A 26728-nucleotide genomic window follows, 5' to 3' on the forward strand; every position below is an offset into this window, starting at 1 on the left:
CTTCATCATTCTGCCTCTCTACATTTATCTGTTAAAATTATTATCAAATATCAGCCAGGATGCAGTCGTGAATCACGGACTGCTCCTCGTCTTCGGGGGAATGATACAATGCGGGTCTATTCATCAGTACGGCAATCGGCACGAGTAATTAGTTCCCTAGACTGGGATCTCCTACAAAGCTTATTTCAGTCAGCACCACAAACATATGACAATGAAAAGCTAATGAAAGCTGCTAAAATTTGTTGACCTCTTCTGCCATCAATCCTTCTAATATCCTTATGTAAAGGTGGTAAAGTATTAATTTGTCATCCACCCTTCTACACTTTTGATCAAATTAAGTGTGGCCATTCTTCTTGATACAATTAAAATTATGAGAGGTAAAGCTTCTATGATAAAAATTATTACTAAATTAGCTAACAATAGGTATTGACACAATGCGTGACAGTGCACAATAATTCAACGTGTGGAATTATGCTTACTCTTAATAATCACAATATTTTCCTGAATTTGAGCTTACAAGCAGCGGAACTTTTAGATTTGCTCCTCTTTGTTAGAAATGCTTCCTGAGTAGAAAATTTTAAAGGTAATGAATCACTCCCAAAAGGCAAATTGGAAAATACAACAAAAACTTAACTCTATTGTAAAATGAAGACCTGCTTATTTCGGGGTCAAGGTTTGCATTGACATTTACATTAAGTGAAAAAAATCCCTAATTTAAAGGGCCGACGAATTTATCTCTCAACTATATGTTAACGGACCATTCATTAACTGATACCAATTGAAATTAACAAATCAAAAACCCAGATCATAAACAATTATGCCTACTTATGGAACATGCTGCTGTGGCCGTTATGCAAAATAATCTCGTTTATTACACTAGCTATCCTGTGAAAACAACAAAAGCCCTTGGTTTCCACCTGGTGTAAATACAGTAAGAGCCTTCAGATAAAACAAAGGTTCAAATTAGGGTGGCTCTATTGTGATGGAGAAATAGCTTCTGATAGATCAAACTGAAATTCTTGATTCTATAACTGCTCAACTTGTGACACTGTGACCACTTGGGCTCAATAATTATTATATAAATTACTATAATTGAGCTATGATATGACTAGGCAACCTACCAACTTAGAAGAATGATGTCGTGTCCGCCCGCATACCCACCCACTCCAATCATTTCTATATTAGCGGCAAAAGCTATTCCACTATTAAAATGCAGGTCTTGGGTTCAGCATGTATGGAAATGTGAAATCTTTTCTCTTTGGGAGAGGCAAGATACACTTAAAGGCATGACTTGGGAAACCAATCCCAAACATGTCCTTGGCAAGCAACAAACCGATAAAGTCTTTTAGACTGTGAGCCCACTGTTGGGTAGGGACTGTCTCTATATGTTGCCAATTTGTACTTCCCAAGCGCTTAGTACAGTGCTCTGCACATAGTAAGTGCTCAATAAATACGATTGATGATGATAAAGTGCCTGAGGCGTAGCTATGATGCCACCTGTAGCTCTCTGATTTTCAGACTCTTCAGTTTGGTTTCAAAGCTAGAGTTACCAAAACAAAAACAAAAAACCCTACAAAAACTATGTTTGTCTTGCAGATTGGCCTAGTGATTCATTAGATTATACTGATTTTTTTTAAGATATCTTATATCAAATCTTTCAGGAGCCTTTGATTCATGAGAGGCTACGGTTCAACTATAACCATTAGCATGAAGGGACGGAATTACAATATTGCAGTTCAACTTTCATATTTCAAAGTCATAGAGAGCAGGAATGATCTTGTCTCTTCTCTTCCAGGATTCTTTCTATGCACTGTATTTGTCACCATTTAGGGAAATAAATAACTCCATATCAAACTACAACACACGTTGCCTTTTCGGCAGACCCAATGAGGTTATTGGCCCTGTTAGGGCTGGGCCAGGTAAGAAACTCAAACAAAAATGAACTGGTTGCAAGCAATTAGGAAATAATAACACAGGAAGACAACTGGATGTTTCAGGAGGGCTCCCACTATTGGGAAAGTGAGTTTTCCATTTGCTGTTATCGTTTACGATCTTGGAAGACTCTTTGATTCCCCTTCTCCCAAGTTCTCGCTACTATTGACTTATTTTCCTATCTACACCTAGGATAAAGGCTGTCAACTCCTTTAGGAGTCACAGTATTGCATTCGCGATCTTCTGATAAAACCACTGCAAAACACTACCAGAAACAACTCGTTTCTGACAAAATGTCCCCTGAAGATATTACCCCATTACCATCCAAGAATTACTCCTTCATAAAGTTCATTTTGAAGATTTTGGTATATGACTCCTACCGAGTTGGATTTGGGCTACTATACAGAATATATTACTTTCTCCTCTTTAAGATGTTTTTATTTATTTTTATTTAGACTGTGAGCCCACTGCTGGGTAGGGACTGTCTCTACATGTTGCCAACTTGTACTTCCCAAGCGCTTAGTACAGTGCTCTGCACACAGTAAGCGCTCAATAAATATGATTGATGATGATGATGCTTTATAAGCACCCTTTTCCACTACACTCTAGTTAACACAATCAAGTTCTCTCAACCCAATCTCATACTGTCTCGTTCTTGACTTTCCTTCCTCCAATCCCTTGCTCCTGCCTTTCGCCCTAACTTGAACTTGCTCCCATTTCCAATCCAAAGGAACACAGGATTCCCCTTTTTCAAAGCCCTCCTGAAATCCCAATTCCTTCAGAAGTTCTACCTAGGCCTCCCAGCTCCTTATGTTGGCACTTCTGCTCCCTGTAGTCACCTGTAGCATTATTTTTTTTTCAAAGTATTTACTTCTTCAGTGGTTACCATATGCAAAGGACTGAGGTAGATACAATATCATTAGGTAAAACACAGCCTACATGGGGATATAAGGTAGGGAAGACCATGTGGCTTATCCTCATTTTATAAATGAGGAAACTGAGGCAAAGGGTGGTCAAGTATACCTAAATTTATGAGCTCTCACAAATTTTTAGTTGTTCATATATCCTATTTTCATTTTCCTCCTACGAATAAATTATTTTATGACTCTTTTCCCCCATTAGAATGTAAGTTCTTTTAAGATCAGAGATTGTGTTTTTTCCTCTACTGTTCACTTCAAAACACTTAGTATAGTATTCTGCAGTAAGTAGGCACTCGAACACTTTGGATTAATCTAAAACAGTGTTCTACAAAAAGTGATCTGTAGGCTATTTCTGACCCCACATTTCCCTGACTTTGTGTTCTGCTATACAGTTCTGGCAATTTGTAATGAAAGGGGAGTTAGGACTCAAGGAACTATGTAATTGATATTTTTGAATTTGCGATGACTTTGAATATTAACAAGTATTCATTCATTCAATCATATTTATTGAGCGCTTACTGTGTGCAGAGCACCGTACTAAGCGCTTGGGTAGTACAAGTTGGCAACATATAGAGACGGTCCCTACCCAACAGCGGGCTCACAGTCTAGAAGGGGGAGACAGACAATAGAACAAAACATATTAACAAAATAAAATAAATAGAATAGTAAATATGTACAAGTAAAATTAATAGAGTAATAATTATGTAAAACATATACAGGTGCAGTGGGGAGGAGAAGGAGGTAGGGCAGGGGGGATGGGGAGGAGGAGGGCTGTAGAAGGAAAGAAGAGAGGTGAGGTAGGAGGGGGCGAGGTGATGGAGAGCCTTGAAGCCAAGAGTGAACAGTTTTTGCCTGATGCGTAGGTTGACTGGTAATAATAATAATAATAATAATAATAATAATGGCATTTATTAAGAGCTTACTATGTGCATAGCACTGTTCTAAGCGCTGGGTAGCCACTGGAGATTTTTGAGGGCAAGTACTACTAATGAAAATACTACAGTGCTGCATCTTGTCGGATTAAATTTATTTGCGAAAACAACAAAACACTGAACAAGCCCTAGTGATGCCAAGGCTATGTACTATCAACAGCAGAGGTGGAAAGGCTAGCATACACAGGCATAGATTAAGCACTCACTTTTGGTGCACACAAGAAATACAAATCTGGGGCAACAGTAAAGTAGCAGCATTGCCAGGGGAAATAGTACAGGCCTGCGAGTCAAACTGGATTCTAATCCTAGCCTTGCCAATTGCTTGCTGGATGACCTCGGGCAAGTCATTTAACTTCTCTGTGGCCCAGTTTCTTTAAAATGAGGATTCAAAACCTGTTCTCCCTCCTAATCAGTCTGTGAGACCCACGTAGGACAGAGATGATGTCCAACCTGAAAAACTGTATCTCCCTCAGCGCTTAAAACAGACTTGACATGCATAGTAGGTGCTTAATAAATACCATAAAAAAACTAAAAACAAAGAAAAAACCCCAAGACATGACTATCTGAGGGGTAACAAATAGTGAAATGTTCAACTCAAAATGAGAATAGCCTAGAATTGAGTATAGAATAGCATGAGAATAACATGGAAAATCTGAGTCGGAAAAGGCAAATTACACGCAAACCACATGCACAGTTTCACTACGGCCTCTAATGCAATAGCCTTTCACGTGGATCTGAGAATCAGAGTAATAACTGCAGTAAAGGCATGTCAGCTAACAAAATGCTTGGAGTTGAAATACAGATTACTGGAGACAAATCAATTCCCCTGAAGGGTCCTGATCACTGGATCTCCCCAACTCCCTCCCTATTTTTTGTCTGATAGAGGCTGGCTTCTAGCTTTAATAATAATAAAAATGATGTTGGTATTTACTAAGTGCTTACTACGTGCCAAGCACTGTTCTAAGCATTGGGGGAGATACAAGGTGATCAGGCTGTCCCACGTGGGGCTCACAGTCTTCATCCCCATTTTACAGATGAGGTAACTGAGGCACAGAGAAGTGAAGTGACTTGCCCAAGGTCACACAGCTGACAAGCGGCAGAGCCGGGATTAGAACCCATGACCTCTGGCTCCCAAGCCCTTGCTCTTGCCACTAAACCACATTGCTTTGAGTGTTCAGGGTAAGGCACGGTATTTTGAATTTGACAGGGGTGGCTATATGCTTTAGACAATTAGCATTATTATTGGGCCAAGGATTTCAAACGATGGGCATTGTATGTTACAATCAAGTACGTTTTAATGGTAACCTTCAAAAAGTAAGTGCTTTGTTTCTGATTAGCTGAACGCCCGCAACAAATCAGAAGGCTATGTTGTTTTAGGAAACAATATGACGTGAACATAACCAATTAGGGCAAGATTTTAATGAAATTATATTACCTTCACTCAAGTCAAAGAATATCTATACATATCTGCTACCTAACATGAATATTTTTCCTGCAATTAGTATAAGTGTATAATAATCATACTATACAAACAACTGCCCCTTTTTCTCCCCCTTTTAGACTGTGAGCCCACTGTTGGGTAGGGACCGTCTCTATATGTTGCCAATTTGTACTTCCCAAGCGCTTAGTACAGTGCTCTGCACATAGTAAGCGCTCAATAAATACGATTGATGATGATGATGATGAACTGCAGCTTGTGTTTGTATCAGCCTCAAGACATTGCTAATGTCACTTGTCTACTGTGTGAGCTTGAGCAAGTCTCTAAACTTTTCTGTGTCTCAGTTACCTCATCAGTAAAATGGAGATTAAGACTGTGAGCCTCATGTGGGACATGGACTGTGTCCAACCTGATTATTGTATCTGCCCCGGCACACAGTACAGTACCTGGCACGTAGTAAGCACTTAAATACCATAATTTTTTTTTCTAAAGAATGTGAAACCAAAACAGACCATAAGGAAAATAATTCATCTGGTTTGGTGCCAATCTAACAGAAATTTGCCTGTTAAATAATTCTTGATATTACTGAGTCAGTATTAAATTATTCTAAAACCTTCTAGATCAAATGTTATAATTTTATATTTAATTTTAAAGTGGTTAGATGTCCATGCTTTTTTTCCTAACTCCATAGGTGTCTGAATTTAATTTCTTTATTTTGGGGGGGTTAAAAGATTTATACCAGACATTAGCTCTAAGTTAAATACATGGTTACCCCCTAAAAAGCAGTAAACATTTGCAGTGGCCTGTCAGCTAGAAGATAAAAGTGCTTAAGTTCTAGAAGGGTTTCACTTTCTGCATAAATCTTGATGAAATAATGTTCAGGTAGTATAGGGCATCATGCGATATAAGAGAATGTTTTATCTCACAAACTGAAACCCATCGTTCCTTCATGCAGATAGATAGGGGGAATATTAACTAAAAGCTCCATTTGCCAAGTACCAACTATAAATCTCATGGAAGATATCTGCCTCTCCACTATCTTAATGAAACAGAAAAAAAGTTCAGTTGTGGACTGAGGCAATGGAAGCATTTTCTAAAACCTTGCCTTCTAACGTGATGTGTCCAAGATGCTGCCCGTTACTGAAGCACGTTAGAAAAAAAAAAGTGCCTTTTTGTTTCATTTTAATTCAAATTGCTAATCAGTTTACTGCCCGTTCCAGGTAGTAATATAGGGCACTATTAATATTTATCCTTGCACAATACTAGTTGATACCAAATGGTCAGTAATTTTAACTTTAAGCAGAATTTCCACAACATATTACTGGAAATGGGCATTTATAAATCTGCTCTCCGGTTCCTGACAATGGTTTTGATGCCTCCCACCTTCTTTCTCTACCTCTCCATCAATACAGTGATCCTTGAGGACGTCGATATGCACGTTGGGGCTCTCCGTGACCTCCCAGCCACCTGCCACTCCTCAACTGTGTCCCCTGCTTGCTGCACTTCACTCATTCACCAGGTTGGACACAAATGTGTGATCTCATCTGGAAGCACTGTACAACCTCTAACATCAACAACTCTCAAATTCCACTCTCCAGCAGCAATCTCCTGGTGTGCTTTCTCTTCCACATACTTTCTCCCCACAAAACCGTCATTTCCCCAGTAGAGATCTCAGAACCTCTTCCGCTTATCCCATGCCATCCTGCCCCATTTGAACTTCCTACCTTACCACCGCCACTCGATACAAAAAATTCACGTCCGCAATTCTGTCTTCTCCAAACAAAACTCCCTTGCACCGTTGTCCCTCCATCATCAATCGCATTTATTGAGCGCTTACTGTGTGCAGAGCACTGTACTAAGCGCTTGGGAAGTACAACTTGGCAACATATAGAGACAGTCCCTACCGAACAGTGGGCTCACAGTCTAAAAGGGGGAGACAAAACCAAACATACTAACAAAATAAAATAAATAGAAATAAATACATCTTGCACCGCCAACCCCAGTCCCAGATCACTTCCACAGGAGGCTTCTTCCACTCACAAACTGGCACAACAGGGTGCTGTTGGCAAAAATCTAGGCAAAAGTCTCCAACCTAACCCTGCCCTCCCTCCTCCCATCCTTCCCGGCCATCTCTTAAGATATTCCCTGCTACTTTTCAAATCCACTGCGTCTCCATCCCATAGCTACGCCACGTATTAAAACACTTGCACCAACTCTTGCTGACTTCTACTGGCTTCTGCTCCTCTCCTTTCAAATGCATCTAAGTGCCTCCTATCCTTAAAATTTTTTTTAAAATCCTTTCTTGGCCCCAATCAATCAATCAATCATTCGTATTTATTGAGCGCTTACTGTGTGCAGAGCACTGTACTAACCGCTTGGGAAGTACAAGTTGGCAACGTATAGAGACAGTCCCTACCCAACAGTGGGCTCACAGTCTAAAAGGGGGAGACAGAGAACAAAACCAAACATACTAACAAAATAAAATAATTAGAATAGATATGTACAAGTAAAATAAATTTCAAATTCACAGTGGATTTTAAGTATGAAGTTGGAATGTCCCATTTTCATCTGAACATGATCACATACAAAGATATACGTCTAAATCTACACTTGGGGAGCCAGAAACTATTCCTGCCCAAATCTTAAAGGTGTCATCTCTTTTACCTTGGTGCAGAATTTCCCCAAGCTCCATGCTTGTCTGTCAAAATGTTGATAATTTTCTGGTTTAGCTAGGTTGCTGTCACATGGTCTCGGTACTTAGCTGCTCTTATCAAGTGATCACACATCTTCTCATCCTCTCGCTTGTCTGCTGAATATTGGGCACTCAGTGACTCAAATTCTGCGTGCCCCACTGCTGAGGTCATTTTGGTCATAGGTGGATTTTGTACATACAAACCTTGTGTGCATTTTGTAATGTGATGTATCTCTGTACAACTACTTCTGCACAGGGACAGAATCGGTAGGAATGAGAAAGTGCACCATTTGGTGCTATGCGAACTCCCAGCCCTATAATCAACTCCTTCAGGCAGATTTTCAATCCCAAATTCTCCATGAGTGGATTGGGTTCATCCATCACTTACAACAGAGGACTCCATTACACATAAAACTCATCCATTTAATTGCTTGTGGGTGCTTAGCATTTGAATCTATGCTTTGATTCTGCTACCTGATGTACTTTTGGCAATTTGGTTCCTCTTTGCCTCTTCAGCAAAACATTTTTTCTTCTATTCTATGTTCCCCAAGCACCTAGTATAATGCTCTACTTGTGAAAGAAGCATAATAAATGCTATTGCTTATAATGAAGGGTAACTTTGCCATGAAATATAAAAACGTTTTTTTTTAGTTTCTGAATTCGCACCTTCAGTTCATGGTCAGTCCTTACAGCAGAGTTGAGATCCAGGGCTTCAGAGAAAGTTGACATTAAGTTTCATTAGTTGTACTGAAAAGTGGACATACTTTATGTTGAAGGCAAAATTCCCCTCTCCATCCCCTCATCTTACCTCCTTCCCTTCCCCACAGCACCTGTATATATGTATATATGTTTGTACATATTCATTACTCTATTTATTATTTATTTATTTATTTTACTTGTACATATCTATTCTATTTATTTTATTTTGTTAGTATGTTTGGTTTTGTTCTCTGTCTCCCCCTTTTAGACTGTGAGCCCACTGTTGGATAGGGACTGTCTCTATATGTTGCCAACTTGTACTTCCCAAGTGCTTAGTACAGCACACAGTAAGCGCTCAATAAATACGATTGATTGATTGAAGGCAAAATTTAAAAGATAATTGGGATTAAATGCTAATAAGCACTGATTAGCGGAAGCACTAACAACCAAATGCATTTAGAGAACTCCAGAGCTTGGTAGAATGCTTTGCACATAATAAGTGCTGATAAAAAATATTAATAAAACTTCAATATGGCTGTGTCAAGAGCAGATCATGCTAAATATAACCTCTTCTCTGAGTGGCCAGCAAAATGACAGGTTCGAAAAGCAGTGTGTCCTGGTGGAAAGGGCAACAGACCTGGTAATCAAGGGACCTGGGTTCTAGTCCCAGCTCTGCTATTTGCTTGCTGTGTGACCTTGGGTTCACTTAACTTTACTGTGATTCAGTTTCCCCGTAAATACAATATGGATTCAATAACTGCTCTCTTCCCTTAGACTGAGTTCCATGTGCGACAGGGACTGTGTCTGATCTGATAACTACCCTGGTGCTTAAGGGAGTGCTTGGCACATAGTAAGTGCTCCATAACCATGGTATTTAAGTGCTTACTATGCACCCAGCATCATCATCATCATCATCGATCGTATTTATTGAGCGCTTACTATGTGCAGAGCACTGTACTAAGCGCTTGGGAAGTACAAATTGGCAACATATAGAGACAGTCCCTACCCAACAGTGGGCTCACAGTCTAAAAGGGGAAGACAGAGAACAAAACCAAACATACTAACAAAATAAAATAAATAGAATAGATATGTACAAGTAAAATAAATAAATAGAGTAATAAATATGTACAAACATATATACATATATACAGGTGCTGTGGGGAAGGGAAGGAGGTAAGAAGGGGGGGGGGATGGAGGGCAGCATCATACTAAGCATTGAGGTACATACAAAATCATCAGGTTGGGTATGGTCCTTCCCCCAGGCAGGGTTCAGAGTCAAAGTGGGAGATAGAACAAGTTACTGAATCCCCATTTTACAGATAAGGAAACCGAGGCAGAGAGAAGTGAAGAGACTTGCTCAAGGTCACCCGGCAGGCAAGAGATGAAGCCAGGATTAAAACACACGTCCTCTGACTTCTACGCTCCTGCTCTTCCCATTGGTCATGCTTATAATTACTATTATCATCATGTGAGCAAGAGCAATAGTTGGTATGTCGGCAGTCTAGCGCCATTATTTAAGAACAAAACAAAAACTACTTCATTACTGTAAATAGGAGCATGACACGCAAGAGTAGTGTTGCCTTAACTGTTCTCTGCTCCACACTGTTTTGGGCCTGTTGTATACAACGCTGGTAATCATTCTTTGAAAAGTATGCAAAGAAACTAGAAAGGGTCTAGGGCCAAGTGAGAAAAAAGGATGCAAGCTGCCTTCCAATTCATGAAGTATTTTGTGAAGGAAATTGCTCTCTAAATCTACAGACAGTTAAACAAGAGGAAATTAGGTGGGGAAAAAAAGCAAGTGAGATTTCAGTTAGCCATGGGGAGGAACTTCTTGAGTTTTGGTTATATGTTGCCAACTTGTACTTCCCAAGTGCTTAGTACAGTGCTCTGCACACGGTAAGTGCTCAATAAATATGATTGATTGATTTTGGTTGACAAAGCACTGGAATACGTAATCAAGGGATACTGTGGAATTCTTATAGGTGGAGGCAATTAAGAAAAGACCATACATCTGGAAGCAAAATCCTGTCAATCAATCTATGGTATTTATTGGGTACTTACAAGTGTGTACAGCACTGTACTAAGCATATGGGAGAGTGCAATACAACTGAGGAGGAGGCAGACATTAATATAAATAAATAGAAGTGCTGTGGGGCTGAGGGTGGGGTGAATAGCAAATGCTTAAAGGGTACAGATCAAAATGCATAGGCAGCGCAGAAGGGATAGGAAGATGGGGAGAGTACCAACCATATTATATTGCCATTCCGTAAACATGGCTTATATTTGTGAACAAAACCAATACCTTCGGTCAATATAGCTAATCCCATAATTACACAGTCATATTATTAAGACAGCTTAGCCGTTAGAAGTGACCTAATCAGAATACTCACCCTACATGTGTATTAGAATGTATCGTGGTCAAATTAGGACAGACGGGTCTTTATGACCTACCGGCTTCTCAAATAGCCTTCTCCTGGCTCCGACTCCTAGATCTCTATTCTTAATGACGGCTTTGTTCACATCCTCCCTCCCGCTTCATGAAATGACAGACCAAACAGTCAGTTTGGTATATGAGCACTTACTGTGTGCAGAGCACTGTATTAAGCACTTGGGAGAGTACAATGTAACACAGCTGGTAGACATGTTCCCTGCCCACAACAGCAGCGGCATTCACTCCATGTCAATGCCCCCACGGCCCCCCACAGCTTTTTGATCTGGACTTCCACACTTGGTCCTTGAAAAGTCTTTGACCACAAATGAAGCAACAAATCAGGACTGAAAACACCCGACTGTTTTTTTCTGGATAGTTTGCTGACTTACTAACTCTTTGAAGCCTTCCACCTCCCAGTCCTCCTGCCCGACAAAATCCCTTTCTCTTTTACACTCTTCTACCTCAGATTGAAAAATTGGCTCCTGAGTATTCAGGGTATAAACAAACCAAATGAGCCAAGCTAAACTTAGGTTGCAAAGGGTGCTTTGAAAAGCAACCACTTCCAGGGAAAAGGACACTGAAGTGAATTAGCAGAAAAGCAACCAGACTGCCCCTAAAATCATGTTTTATATTCTGAAAGAAAATTTATAAAGCTGCCCTGTAAATCTACAGTGTGAGTAAAATTCCAGGGCCAAAAGGGGTAAAAATGAAAGACGTATATGCCATTCAAATCCTAACCCTTATGGTTTCATTTTACACACTCAAATTAGGGTAAACTTTTGAAAATAATTCAAAAGAAAGTGAAAGTGTTTTATTCAAGTGATAGAGTCCATATGTTTCACGATCTGGAAATCCATTTGAGGTGAAAGTCTTGAACTTTTATTAACTAAATTCTGATCACTGTAAACTCATGGGGCTTCCCACCCCCCGACACTGCCAAGATGAGAATCATTTCCAAGACCTTTCTTTACTCCAGTAAATTTAACACCTGCTAACTTCTAAATTACTTACGAAAAACTCAGAGTTGGTCTGCAGAACCTGATAATGAGGTTATAAAAAACATTCCAGATTTCAAAGCAAAAATGTTAAATAATGCCACATCCATTTTCATGACTTACAGTCCTCTACAGTGTAAGCTCGTTGTGGGCAAGGAATGTGTCTCCGACTCTGTTGCACTGTAGTCTCCTAAGTGCTTAGTACAATGTTCTGCACAGAGTCAGCACTGAATAAATATCGACTGATTGATTGGATCAGGTTGGTGGCCTTTAAATACAGAGGAAGGGGAGATTGAATGCAGAGGAAGGGGAGACCTGGGAAATGCTGTAGAGAAAAACCAGCCAGATTTATTGACAGACAATGTGAGAGTTGAATGTGAGAGAAGTCAAGCTCTTGGGATGAAGAGGATGGTGGTGTGTGTGTGATGGAAATTCAGCGGAAGAGTGAATTTGGGAGAGAAGCCAAGGAATCCAGTTGAGCTTTAGACAGGATATCCATTTGGAGATTTCCATGAAGCAATCAATCAATCAATCGTATCTATTGAGTGCTTACTGTGTGCAGAGCACTGTACTAAGCGCTTGGGAAGTACAAGTTGGCAACATATAGAAACAGTCCCTACCCAACAGTGGGCTCACAGTGTAAAAGGGGGAGACAGAGAACAAAACCAAACATACTAACAAAATAAAATAAATAGAATAGATATGTACAAGTAAAATAAATAGAGTAATAAATATGTACAAACATATATACATATATACAGGTGCTGTGGGGAAGGGAAGGAGGTAAGATGGGGGGATGGAGGGGGGACGAGGGGGAGAGGAGATCAAGCAAGAGAAGATCAAGATTGCCAAGGTCAGAGGTCAAGACTAGAGATGGCTTTGGAGTCACATGCAAATTTAAATCTATCTTCGTATTTTCCCTTTTGTAATAATTTGCAATGGCAAATACTAAGATCAATAACTAGAACTTTAATTAATTTCACATTCAGGCAAAATGCATTAGTTTTATCCAAGCAATTTTAATACACATGTAAGCAAGCATTCAATAAATACCACTGATGAATAAACTGATTAAGAGGTGCCCTCCAAAGAGGACCTCTGTATATATGTCCTTTCAGGGATGTGGGAATAAAAGATGAAATCTAAAAAGTTTTGCACAATTTACCTGAAGACCAGGGACTATGTCTGGTTTACTCTTTCTTCATTGTAGTCTTCCCTATCACTTAGAACTGTGTTTTGCACACAGCAAACCCTCAATAAATGCCATCGAATGAACCAACAAATATTAAGGCAATTTAATCTAGGTTCACAGGCTCCAGGGTTAACCCCAAATTTAACAATAACTCAACTTTAGTTTTGACCAGAGGGTGTTATATTGGGGTGAGAACGATGACCCTCTCACAAGGGATAAATAGTAGTCACTTTAGTGGTAGCGGCAACATTTATTGAGGGTCCACTTGGTGTGGTACGTTGTACAGCCTGAGGAATACAGAATAATAAAGGGACACATTCTCTCCCCACAAGGAATTCTTACAGGGGAAGCTTATGGAATGAACATCAACTGATCACAAGTCACACGGGCTCCCTAAAAAAATGAAATATTTGAAAGTATTTAGAAACGGACATATCCCGATATGTTCTATAAGGCATGCCGATTCTGTTGATGTCAGTGGATTGAGTAAATATTCATTCATTCAATCGTATTTATTGAGCGCTTACTGTGTGCAGAGCACTGTATTAAGCACTTGGGAAGTACAGCCGCTGGCTTCAAGACTCTATCTGCAAACAGTAATATGACTGATTGATCTCACTCAGCTCTCTCCACCTTATTTATTGATACTCATCAGCCGCTACTTTCTGCTCAAACACTTTATTTCTTCCAGGTCCACTTCCTGGCTGCACCTGACTCTCCCGGAACCTGAGGGCATGGGACCCCCTTGCCCACGTTTTGCCAACCCTCAATCCCGGGTTAAAGGCCACCTTTAAAGCCCTCCTAAAATCCCACCCCTTCCAAAAAGGCTTTCCCGAGTAAATACCAATACCCGGGCATCTACTTCCTGAATTTAAATATTCATTTACACGTGTTTATGTCCATCCCCAACTCTTTTGGCTACATGTACACTTTGAGCATTCGAATTTATTTATTCTTATTCTATTGTTTGTGAATTATTTCCACGACCATTTATCTTAGCTCCTTGCGGATAGGGAACATACCCTGTGGTTCTGTTGTACATTAAACAATACACGCCCCATTTTTCAGTTTTTAAAGAATTCTCATTACCAATCCCAGAACCATTAGCACCTGCAGCCTACCAGTGTCATTTTGGCTCCTTAAACCCTAGGTGTTACATTTCTTATTCCTTTGCCGCTCTCTGTTATATGACTGGGTACAGAGAACAGAATGGGGGAACAGAATCCCTGCATAGTTCCCAAGAGGATGCTTTGCCAGAAGAATTCAGTGACATTTTAAAAATGGAGCTGTTGCTCCTGCTGCTGAGTGCTCCCATTTGTAGGACACATGTGCCAGTGCAAGGATTTCCATGATCATCAAGAATTGAAGGAAATTACAGCTCTCAAATGTAAGCTAGGGAGCAGAAAGTAGGACAGACTTCCAACTGATTGGGAGATGTCTTGAAACAAGCTTGTTTCTCTGCTCCCAGGTGCAGTTCAGCCTTGATCAAAATAGGGTGGACTCTAAGATACCAACTTTTCATTCTGGGAACAGGAGCAAAAAAGGGACAGGGTTTTTTGTTTGTTTTTATTGGGACCGAGGATTGCGAGGGAACAGATCAGAGTTAATTGGTCAGAAAACCACGTTTTGGGGTATTTTCATCTCTGATTGCAACCTCTCAGGTCTTGTAAGAGATCTGGGATGCATTATTTCTAAAAGGCTAATTCAGAAAGCTGGGGGGTCCTCCGCCCCTATTGAGTGGGCATTTATGGTTGGCATCTAAAAGAGCCAATATGGCCTGAAGGACATGGAAGAGGAACCCAAAAGAGGAAGAAAGTATCAAACTAAATCTCAAGTTGATTTTACAAGATGCCAGTTCTTTATTTTGAGAAAGAGAAACAGGTGGCCTAGGAGAAAGAAAAAGGGGCTGGGAGTCAGAGAACTTCTAATCCCACCTCTGCCACTCCTCTGCTCTGTGACCTTGAAAAAGTCACAACTTCTGTGCCCCAGTTTCCTCATCTACACACTTGCGTTCTAATCCGGGCTTCATCTCTTGCCTGCTGGGTGACCCTGGGCAAGTTTCTTCACTTCTCTCTGCCTCGGTTTCCTTATCTGTAAAATGGGGATTCAATAACTTGTTCTGTCTCCGACAGACTGTGAGTCCCACGTGGGATAAGGACCATACTCAACCTGATGATCTTCTAATTGCCTCAATGCTTAGTACCTGTTCTCCTTTCTGCCAGGACTGTGAGTTGTCTGATTTGCATGAGCTCCTTGAGGGCAGGAATCTTTTACTTTTTTAGTTCTCTTAATTATAGTGCTCTTCTTCTAGTAAGTGCTCTGGAAATTCACTGGTTGCTATGTTTCACTTTTAGGGGAGAAGGGGATTTTAAAAAAGGCCAATCACCGTTCTCATTTCTTGGTATTTTCCTGTTCTTGATGAACCTTGTTTTAAGGAAAACTGACATTAAGTTTTTTAGGCTCTGATCGGCACCAAGAGCTCACATACAAATGTTTCTTCAGACAGCCTACCTATTCTAGCCAGAAAGACCAGATGCATGTTGTCCAAATAATGTTCCCAAACTCTCCAAAAGTGTTCTAACCAAAATGAGCAGTAAACTATACACCTTTACTCCACGTTTCTCCATATGTTTTTCTTCAAACTCTGAGTCTAGGGAGAGAAGATAGTCGTAAAATGTCCAATTCTCATTCATCACTACTACACTGAAGACACGACTTCCCTTGGTTACCTCACAACAAATTCAAACTTAAGTGACAATATTAAATGGAGAAATGGGATATTACTAAGTATTTTAAAAATCTATCCTCTCTGGTAAAATGAGATGAATATAAATATGAAGATAGTTCTAAATAATTTTAGGTCTTCTGAAGAAAGGGCATCACGTAAATGCAAAAATAACAATAACTACATTACAATTTTTTTTGTTGTTACAAGGACTCTACCAGTACCATTAAACTCTCTCCCTCAACCCTAGATATGACACACTGCCTTATCCCTCTGAATTCAGCACAGAACTTTTGCTATTCTTATCACCCAAGAGCCAAATCTCATGTATAGCGTTCCGCTCTTGGCAGCTGCTGTTACAACAGAGTGACATGGCAATTGATGTTTCTCTTTCACATTCCCTCCCCAAACTGTCTGCGCCTCGGAAGGTTTTTTGTTTTCGGGTTTCTGCTTTGATTAGTTTTGATTTCCCTCTGGGCATTCACACGATTGTTGCCCCATTAGGAACTGTTAGAAAGGGGAGAGAAGCTTAAGGAGAGAGAGGGGGCAAAACAGGGGTAAAGATGGGGAGTGAGGCAGCTTGGAACTTCCCTTCACCCTGCAGTGCCCTGGGACTGGGTGATCTCTTAGACTTGGGGGGGAAAAAGGGGAAATCGGAAAGTACCCAGCTGAAGCTGGTGGCCAGTTGAGCACAGTGACCCAAGAGGCAGGGGACGGCCCTGGAAAGGACCTGGGAGAGAAGAGCTAGGATGTGAGAAAGGGAAGATTGTTATATGGTACTCGATCTCTTTTGGTGCATCCACTAGTCCTTCCCTTGATACAAACACTCCTTCTCGGGACTCTCCCTTCTGAGAAAAAGCCAAGATCACCAGGCAATAACAGGGGAAAAAGAAGAAGGTGGTGGCTTTGAAGGAAGCAGGAAATTGAAGTCACTCCAGGAGTATGGGTAGGCCTCTGCTGCCAGAAGTAAAACAGGAATGGTGTAGAAACAAAAATGGATGCCTGTCCCCCAAGCCTGAAGGCTGGGGAGGAGGTCCAGCCCTACTAGCTGGCCCCTGTTTTAATCTCATCTCGAACCTCAATCCTCGCTGTGTATGGAACATGGCTATTTTTATTACCTCCACACCAACACTGTGTTCTACTGACTTCAATTTCGCAGCCACCAGATTCTATTCGAACTCTGTTCCAGTGATTATCCCAAGGCAGCTCTAAGGTGGTTAAAAAAAAAAAGCCAAAAAGGGGGTAAGTTGTAAAGGGGATAGGGTTAAAAAGGAGGCGGGGGTGGGGGGGGTCAGAGCGAGGAAGGGAGAAGAGGAAAAGGAAGTGGGGGTCGGGGAGATGAAAAGGGTAAATGGAGAATAGGGAAATAAAGTTAAGGGGAAAAGGGTGAAAGAAGCAAAGAGAGAGGGAAGGAAGTGGAATAGGAGGGGAAAGGTAAGAGCAGGACAAAGGGGGAAGGGAAGTGAAGGACAGCATTCACCTGCAATCTCTGCTTCAGCCTCTTCCACTCCCGTTACCTGGTGGTACTAGTGGAGACATAACCCAGTTCAGGAAAATTAAAGCATTTTTTTTCCGTCATGTTCTCCTTGTAGAACTAGGGATTTGAAAAAATCGAGGCTGTGAAAGCAATGAGCTTTGGGTGAAATCGTGGACTTCAGCGAAGAAAATGTCAAATGGCTTAGCAGACCGGGTGCTTTTAAATAGATTCTGCTCCAAATTGCTGCCCCTCTTAAACCTAAAGTACTGAAATGAGTTGAAAAGAGTAACCAGAGGTAGTATTCACTATTTCAAATAAGATGTACTGCAATTCCAGAAAAGAAAATCGAAGTTCAGCGAATCACCAGTTTTTCTGATGTTATAATATATTGCTCTAGAGTGAAAATAGACAAATTTGACAAACATTTTTCATTCAAAATGCACCTACAAATATTTTTCTTTGAAAGTTGCTCTGTTAGCTACATATGCTAATCCACAATTACAGCAGACTATTGATTCAAATTAAAACGCAAAGTAACTTCCTGAATATATCAAAAGAAAGACCATCACTAATAAGAGTCTTTCCATAATATTAATCATGTTTAAGTTCCTCTGTATTTCCATCATTTTCCATTTCTCTGTTTCAAAGTCTTTCTTCATAAATTATACAGCTGATCCCTTGGAAACCAGCAAGATAAATTTACTGTATTTACAGGCTTGTTTACCAGTGATGAAACATTATAAATGGGAAGTCCTTATTAAGAACAATATAATAATTCTGGTATTTGGTAAGCACTTGCTATGTGACAGGCACTGCACTAAGCGCTGGGGTAGATACAAGGTAATTGGGCTGGACACATTCCCACCTCATTAGACACCAGGTCAGCGGAACTGACTTCATGGGGGTGAAGGGGGCAATTGCACACTTGGGTTTAGCTTCATGCCCACAGTCTTCTGGGCAGGATATAGGGAGCTGGACATAGCTTACTTCAATTAACCCCTTCCTTTCAAGGGGAGATGGGCCAGAAGGGGACACAACTCTTCCCCCGCTAGCCCAGTCCTGGGAACTGTGGGGCTCTATTAACCCTCTGATCAGACTGGTGCGGGGGGCTAGAGATCCTTCTGGCCCCTGGCCCCAGGGCCCGAAAGGACAAGCTGTGCCACTGCTGTTCCACGCCTTCACTTGCTCACCCGCTACAGTTCTGAGGAAGCAGCTGGGCCGAGGTGGGGAACCTGATGGAATAAGTGCGGGGGCACGAGGCAGGGAAAGCGAGCAAAAGCTCTGGACAGTTTGTCCTCCCAGATGCTGGAGTCCAGAGGAATCCCTTAGCCTAGCGATACTGAGCTAGTGGCAGAGCAGTGCTGGAGGGGAGAAAAGGGGAAGGTAAAAGGAGAGAAAGAAAGCGGACACTTTAGACTATGACTTACTTTACCGTATCTCCCAAGTACAGTGCTCTGTTCTCAGGAAGTACTGAATGCATTAGCTTATCCTCCCTTCTAACCCACCTCCTGCTCTTTGTCTGCATCCCTCTCCTTCTTTCTGCTCTTTCTTCACACCTATGTCTTCCCCTCTTTTGCCTCCTCCCCAGCTTTTCCTTTCTCCTCTAATTCTTCCCCCATTTTCTCTCACTCAAGTTCCACCCGACTTTGAAGCCTGCTTCGAGTTCAGCCCTGCCCTCCAAATGAAAAGTTCCCACACCTGCCTCAGGAGCACATTTGCAAGATGACGTGCTATTTGGGTTTGTTACATTGGTCACTAAGAAAGATTACATTACACTTTTTCACATGCTAGTCTCCGAGAGTGGCAATCAAGAGTAAAGCAATACTGGAAAGCAGCAAAATAGCAGTAACTGCTTTAGTTTTGTTTACCTACACAATAAAGCTGAGATGAATTCTTATTATCCTATGAGGAAAAAACATAATTGACATATTTTATTGAAATTAAATATTACTATGGAATCACTGCTTGAATGAGTGCACCATAATTTGCACAGCAATTTCTATCCTAATCCTCCTCAACCTCTCAGCTGCCACTGACACTGTGGACCACCCCCTTCTCCTCAATACGCTATCCAACCTTGGCTTCACAGACTCTTTCCTCTCCTGGTTCTCCTCATCTCTCTGGCCATTAATTCTCAGTCTCCTTCAAGGGCTCCTCCTCCCCCTCCCATCCCCTTATTGTAGGGGTTCCTCAAGGGTCAGTTCTTGGTCCCCTTCTGTTCTCGATCTACACTCACTGCCTTGGGGACCTCATTCGCTCCCACGGCTTCAACTATCATCTCTACGCTGATGACACCCAAATCTACACCTCTGCCCCTGCTCTCTCTCCCTCCCTCCAGGCTCGTATCTCCTCCTGCCTTCAGGACATCTCCATCTGGATGTCTGCCCGACATCTAAAACTCAACATGTCCAAGACTGAACTTCTTATCTTCCCTCTCAAACTCTGCCCTCTCCCTGACTTTCCCATCACTGTTGACGGCACTACCATCCTTCTCGTCTCACAAGCCCTCAACCTTGGCGTCATCCTCGACTCCGCTCTCTCATTCGCCCCTCACATCCAATCCATCACCAAAACCTGCCGGTCTCACCTCCGCAACATCGCCAAGATCCGCCCTTTTCAATAATTCTGTGTAATAATAGCCTTCTACCTGTATATATGTTTGTACATATTTATTACTCTATTTATTTATTTTACTTGTACCTATCTATTCTATTTGTTTTATTTTGTTAGTATGCTTGGTTTTGTTCTCTGTCTCCCCCTTCTAGACTGTGAGCCCACTGTTGGGTAGGGACTGTCTCTATATGTTGCCAGCTTGTACTTCCCAAGCTCTTAGTACATTGCTCTGCACACAGTAAGCGCTCAATAAATACGATTGATTGATTGATTCTACATAAGGCTCAATCCCATGTTCCACCATCAATAACAGCATTTATTGAATGCATGGGAGAAAGCAGTCTACTGAGTCTTAGGCAGCAAACACACAGAAGTATATAGCGCTTAGAACAGTGCTTTGCACATAGTAAGCGCTTAACAAATGCCATCATTATTATATAGCTTGGCCCCTTCTACCTCACTGATTTCCTACTACAACCCAGCTGGCTCACTTAACTCCTCTAACATTAATTTTCTCATGTTACCACAATCTCCTCTATCTCATCACCAACCTCCCGCCCATGTCCTTGGAACTACTTCCCCCTTCATATATGACAGACTTCAAAACCTACTAAAAACCTTAAAAACCTTAAAAACCGCTTTCAAAACCTTACTAAAATCACATCTCTTCCAAGAGACCTTTCCTAACCAAGCCCTCGAGAAGCAGCATGGCCTAGTGGAAAAAACACGGGCCTGGGAGACAGAAGGACCTGGGTTCAAATCCCAGGTCTGCCACCCCATCTGCTGTGTGACCTGGGGTAAGTCACTTAACTTCTCTGGGCCTCGGTTACCTCATCTGTAAAATGGGGATTAAGACTGTGAGCCCCACTTGAGACAGGGACTGTGTCCAACCCCATTTGCTTGTATCCAACCCAGGGCTTAGTACAGTGCCTGGCACATAGTAAGCACTTAAACGTCACAAACACTATTATTATTATTATTCATTCCCTTTATTAGTCAATTAAGCCCACATTTTTGTGCCCTTTCTTTACTGAACAGGTAAATGGAAAAATGGAGCGTTCTGTTTTATGAAAAGACCCACCACGAATAAACTTTCATAAGCAAGCTATTTTCAAAATAATGTCTCCAAAAATTGAACAAGTCTGGTTAATACTGTATAAACCCTTTAATTTAGACTGCAAGCTCCTTCCCTGAGGGCAGGACTTCTAGACTCTCCCAAGTGCTCAGTATTATGTTCCACACACAATAGGTCCTCAGTAAGTATTATTTAATTTATTGATAGGTTTAATTTTTACATGGAACTAATTGCCTACCTAATAACAAACCAGTCCTATATAACTAAGAGGATAATCCAACAAATGGAGAGTAATATGCTAAAAATATCCTAGAGCAGAAGTCCTGTTAAAGGTCATTCTCTCCTTGTGAAGAAATGTAGTTTCATGTCTTGATTTTTGTACGCAGCAACGGAATGCTTTCTTACATAATTCAAATGAAAATCCATATTTTATTTATGTTATTTAAACTACTTATTAAATATGTCTTATGACAAGTAAAGTACTAAAATGGAAGTCTTCAGCCTAATATGAGTCAGGAAAGGATTTCCAAGAATAAGGTATCCATTTTTTAACCTCTTTGAAGTCAACCTTCAAAGCTCCAATATCAAATGGAATGCAGCATTAAGGATTTTACGATACCAGCTAAACTTTTATTGTTTTGTTGAGGAAAAAAAAATAAAAATAAAAAGGATTAGGATCTATTTGCCTTTTCATCTTTTTTAGCATTTTTTCCTTCCATCAATTCCAGTATGTCATAAATCAAAAGTATCCTACTTTTAGTCTCAACACGTACACAAAATAATGCATTTTATACTTAAGTATGCTCAAGGAAAAAAAATTAACATTCTTTATCATTTCCCAACAGAGACAGTTAATACTCTAAGGCCACATTAATAGAATCTTTCTGCCATTGTAGAAAGTTTGATAGCACTCTTATTTCAATGTCTGCATTTCTCTCCTTTTTTTTTTGACAAAGACAAATGATTGCCATCAATCAAGATCCAATCGGGTATACAGAGAGTCAGGCAAATGCATCACTCTTTACTGGTTTTCCTGATATTTGTGCAGGCTTTGCTCCATATTATTTTATAGAATGATAAAAAAAAACCAGCCATAAGATAGATCATTCACACCCAGTGTAAAATTAACTTTCATGAATAATGAGAGTTTTAAACCTCAGATAATGTATATGTTATACAGAAGATATTGCCGGGGTTCATTTCTGGCTAGAGATTATGTAAATGATACTATATGACCTTTATCATTACAAACAGGACATGCAAAACACATATTATTTCATACATCATTCTAAAGCCAGTCAGTTTCTAAAGGAGAAACAGTCATTTATAACGTTCATCATGAAGTGTTAGGGTTGCAGAAAATGATATGAGATTCTTGGGATCTTTTTGACTCCCCTTCCCTTTAACCTGTTACTTCCTCCCAACATTTTCACAGCAAGAAGAATAATCCAGAAATATATGCTGCACAGAAAACACTTAGCAGCCCATGGGGGACTATACTTGCATAACCTGCTCAAGGTTCATGCTGATCATTGCACTTTACCAATTTTAAATGCTGATAAACACTAGATTTTTAACAGTTAATAATCTGAGCATTAGTTAGCAACCACTGCTGCTCATTATTACGAGAAAATCTTGCTAAATAAAGGTGTCTTTGCAAGAGGAGAGGAAAAACTTCATCCGCCTTCACGCCCATTCCCCACAAATCTGATCTGTCTCCCTTCAGACACCTTCGATCTTTTGATCCCCTCCAATTTTCTGAAGTCATCAATTAGTCCCCATACCCAAATTACCTTCTATTAATGCTCAAAGTGACATCCTTAATACGTCCCTTTACACTTAACTAAGTTCTCTCCTTCATATATGACAGTGGTGACTCTATCCACCTTCAAAGCCTTATTAAAAAGCTCTTCTTCTCTCATTTTCCCCGACTCCCTCTCCCTTCTGCGTCACGTATGCATTCGGCTTTGTACCTTTCAAGCACTTGTTTTCACCCCACTGTCAGCCCCACGGCATGTATGTACATATGATGATGAGGTTATTTGTGATGCCTAACAAACCAGTCCTATATAACTAAGAGGATAATCCAACAAATGGAGAGCAATATGCTAAAAATATCCTAGAGCAGAAGTACTGTTAAAGGTCGTTCTCTCCTTGTGAAGAAATGGTGTTGCTTACTACGTGCCAAGCACTGATCTAAGCGCTGGGGTAGATACAAGGCAATCAGGTTGTCCCACGTGGGGCTCACAGGTTTCACCCTTATTTTACAGATGAGGGAACTGGGGTATAGAGAGGTAAACTGACGAGCCCAAAGTCACACAGCTTACACACCACAGACAAGTGACAGAGGTGGGATTAGAACCCATGACCGCTGACTCCCAAGCCCGGGCTCTTGCCACTAAGCCATTCTACTTCTCTTCCATAATCAATCGCATTTATTGAGCGCTTACTGTGTGCACTGTACTGCGCTTGGGAAGTACAAGTTAGCAACATATAGTGACAGTCCCTACCCAACAGTGGGCTCACAGTCTAAAAGACTATAACGTATTTTAACGTCTGTCACCCAGTAAACTGTAAATTCCTCATGGACAGAGAATGTGCCTACCACCTCTCTTGTAGTATACTCAGCCAATCACTGGTATTTATTGAGTGCTCAGTGTGTGGAGAGCACTGTACTAAGCATTTGGGAGAGTACAACATAACAGACAAATGGTAGACCTCTTCCCTGCTCACCAGGAGCTTACAGCTTACAGTCAAGACTGTTCTGAACGTAGTAAGTGTTCAATAAATCCCACTGATTGATTTAAAGCATTCATTTCCTGTTCATTCAAAAATGCAGATCATCATCATCATCATCAATCGTATTTATTGAGCGCTTACTGTGTGCAGAGCACTGTACTAAGCACTTGGGAAGTACAAATTGGCAACATATAGAGACAGTCCCTACCCAACAGTGGGCTCACAGTTTAAAAGGGGGAGACAAAACCAAACATACTAACAAAATAAAATAAATAGAATAGATATGTACAAAATAAATAAATAAATAGAGTAATAAATATGTACAAACATATATACAGATAGCCCTAGGAAGAGCTAGGCAGATAGCAAGAAAAAGCCCATGGACCTACAGATCAGCTCAAGGGAGTCAGAAGTGTCTGGCTTGATTTTACTACAGAATGAAAAGGTTGCAAGAAATTTTTGAGGGTGGTACTCCACATTCTTCAACACAAGAAGCAGTAAAACTGAATGCTCAAATTTAAAAAACGCTGTAGCAGGCCATGTGGTGCAGAAGATGTGTATCCTTTTGTTTTAAATTTCAAAAAAACTAAGATATAATATCCTAAAGCAATTTCTTTTGTTGTTATTTATTCACAAGGTGTGGCTTCTGGCTATTTTCTTTCTTTTTAGATAGCAAAAGGATTTTAAGATGCTTCCCTGTAAAGGACACAGGAGACTGCAACGGTCCCAGGTGGGGCTTGTCACATCTAAATTTTCCTCCCCAAATCTAAATCCAGAAGAATGTTAGAAATATATTCAAAAGTCTAGCGGGGTATGAAAAATGCTTGGACTAGTGTGGTAGCACTTTGGATGGAGAGGAAGGGGTAGATTTTAGAGACACTGTGAATAGAGAACACACAGAATTTCGGGACAGGGTGAATATGTGGGCTGGACGAGAGAGATGCATCAAGGATGATGCCAAAGTTGTAGGCTTGTGAGACAGCGAGGCTGGTGGTGTTGTCTACCGTAAAGGAAAAATTAGGGAAAGGAAAGAGTTTGGGTGATAAGATGAGTAGTTCTGTTTTGGATACGTTAACTTTGAAGCATCAGCAGGCCATCAAAGAAGGGATGTCCTTAAGGCAAGAGAAAATGTGGACTGCAGGGAAGGAGGTAGAGCACGGCTGGAGAGGTAGGTTTGGCAGTCATTCGTGTAGAGATGACTTCTGTATGGTTCACGTCTCCTCTATCCTAAAACAAAACGCTCCCTTGACCCCGGGACTCCCTCCTGTTATTGCCCCATCTTCCGCCTATCATTCCTCTCCAAATGCCCGGAGCGAGTTGTCTATTCCGGCTGCCTCCACTTCTCTCCAACACCCACTCCCATCTGGTTTCCACCCCCTTCACTCCACAAAAAATGCCCTCACAAATGTCACCGGTGATCTCCTTCTTGTTAAGCACTTACTATGTGCCAAGCACTGCTTTAAGCACTGGGGTAGATACACGTTAAGTAGGTTGGACACAGTGCCTGTGCCACATGGGACTCACACTCTGAATTCCCATTTTTACAGATGAGATAACTGAGGCCCAGAGAAGTTAAATGACCTGTCCAAGGTCACACAGCAGACATATGGCAAAGCGGGGATTAGAACCCAGATCCTTCTGACTCCCAAGCCACTGCTCTATCTACTAAGCCATCCTGCTTCTCCAGTGGCCTCTACTCCATCTTAATCATCCTGGACCCTGCAGCTGCCCTACACACTGTCGACCACCCCCTTCTTCTGGAAACACTATGCAATCTTGGCTTCATTGACACCGTCTTCTCCTGGTTCTCCTCCTACCTCTGGCCGCTCAGTCTCGGTCTCTTTCACAGGCCCTTTCTCTGCCTCCCACCCCCTAACTGTGGGAGTCCCTCAAGACTCAGTTCCAACGCTTACAACAGTGCTTCACACATAGTAAGCGCTTAAAAATGCCATCATTAATTCTGGATCCCCCTCTACTCTCCATCTACACACATTCCCTTGGAGAATTCATTCACTCCCATGCCTTCAACTACTATCTTTAAGTGAATGATTCTCAAAATCTACATCTCCAGCCCTGATCTTTTTTCTTCTCTGCAGTCTCATATTTCCTCCTGACTTCAGAACATCTCTACTTGGAGGTCCTGCCAACACTCAAATTTAACAGGTCTCAAATAGAAGTTCTCACCTTCCCACTCAAACCTTGTACTCCCCGTGACCCTCCTATCACTGTAGACGGCACCACCATCTGGCCTCTCTCACAAGACCGTAAACTTAAGATAATCTTCGACTCGCCTCTCTCTCCAAACCCACATATTCAATCTGCCACCAAATCCTGTCGGTTCAATTGTCATAACGTCACTAAAATCTGCCCTTCCCTCTCTATCCAAACTGCTACCATGCTGATTCAAAAACTTATCCTATCCCGCGCTGATTACTGCATCAATCTCACTGTTTATTTCCTTGCCTCCTGTCTTTCCCCACTCCAGTCCATACTTCACTCTGCTGCCCAGATCACTTTTCTACACAACCATTCAGTCCATGCTTCCCCACACTTCAGAACCTCCAATAATTGCCTATCCACCTCTGCATCAAACAGAAGCTACTTACCCACTAGCTTTAAATCACTCAATCACCTTGTCCTCGCCTACCTTTCCTTCCTGATTTCCTACTAGCTCGCAGTCTTTATTCCTCTAACGGCAACCTATTCACTGTAGCTCGATCTCATCCCAGACTGAGCCCACTTTTTCCTCTCCTCCTCCCCATCCCCTCAGCCCTACCTCCTTCCCCTCCCCTCAGCACCTGTATATACATATATACATCGTCATACATACATATATACATACATATATACATACATACATCGTCAGAA

General features: G+C 41.2%; 1 protein-coding gene across 2 annotated transcripts in view; it reads right to left on the reverse strand.

The window, feature by feature from the left end:
* Positions 1–26728, reverse strand: part of LRBA (LPS responsive beige-like anchor protein) — a 634690-nt gene that overhangs the window by 303963 nt on the left and 303999 nt on the right. Inside the window, exon 1 of one of the 2 annotated variants that reach the window (XM_038755080.1) lies at positions 7887–7975. The exons of the other annotated variant lie outside the window; for it this stretch is intronic. The gene's annotated coding sequence lies outside the window, so the exon portion shown is untranslated. Of the gene's footprint in view, positions 1–7886; positions 7976–26728 lie in introns of those variants that run through there. 2 annotated transcript variants of the gene reach the window in all.

This window comes from Tachyglossus aculeatus, chromosome 12 (assembly GCF_015852505.1).
Source record: "Tachyglossus aculeatus isolate mTacAcu1 chromosome 12, mTacAcu1.pri, whole genome shotgun sequence".
NCBI lineage: Eukaryota > Metazoa > Chordata > Mammalia > Monotremata > Tachyglossidae > Tachyglossus > Tachyglossus aculeatus.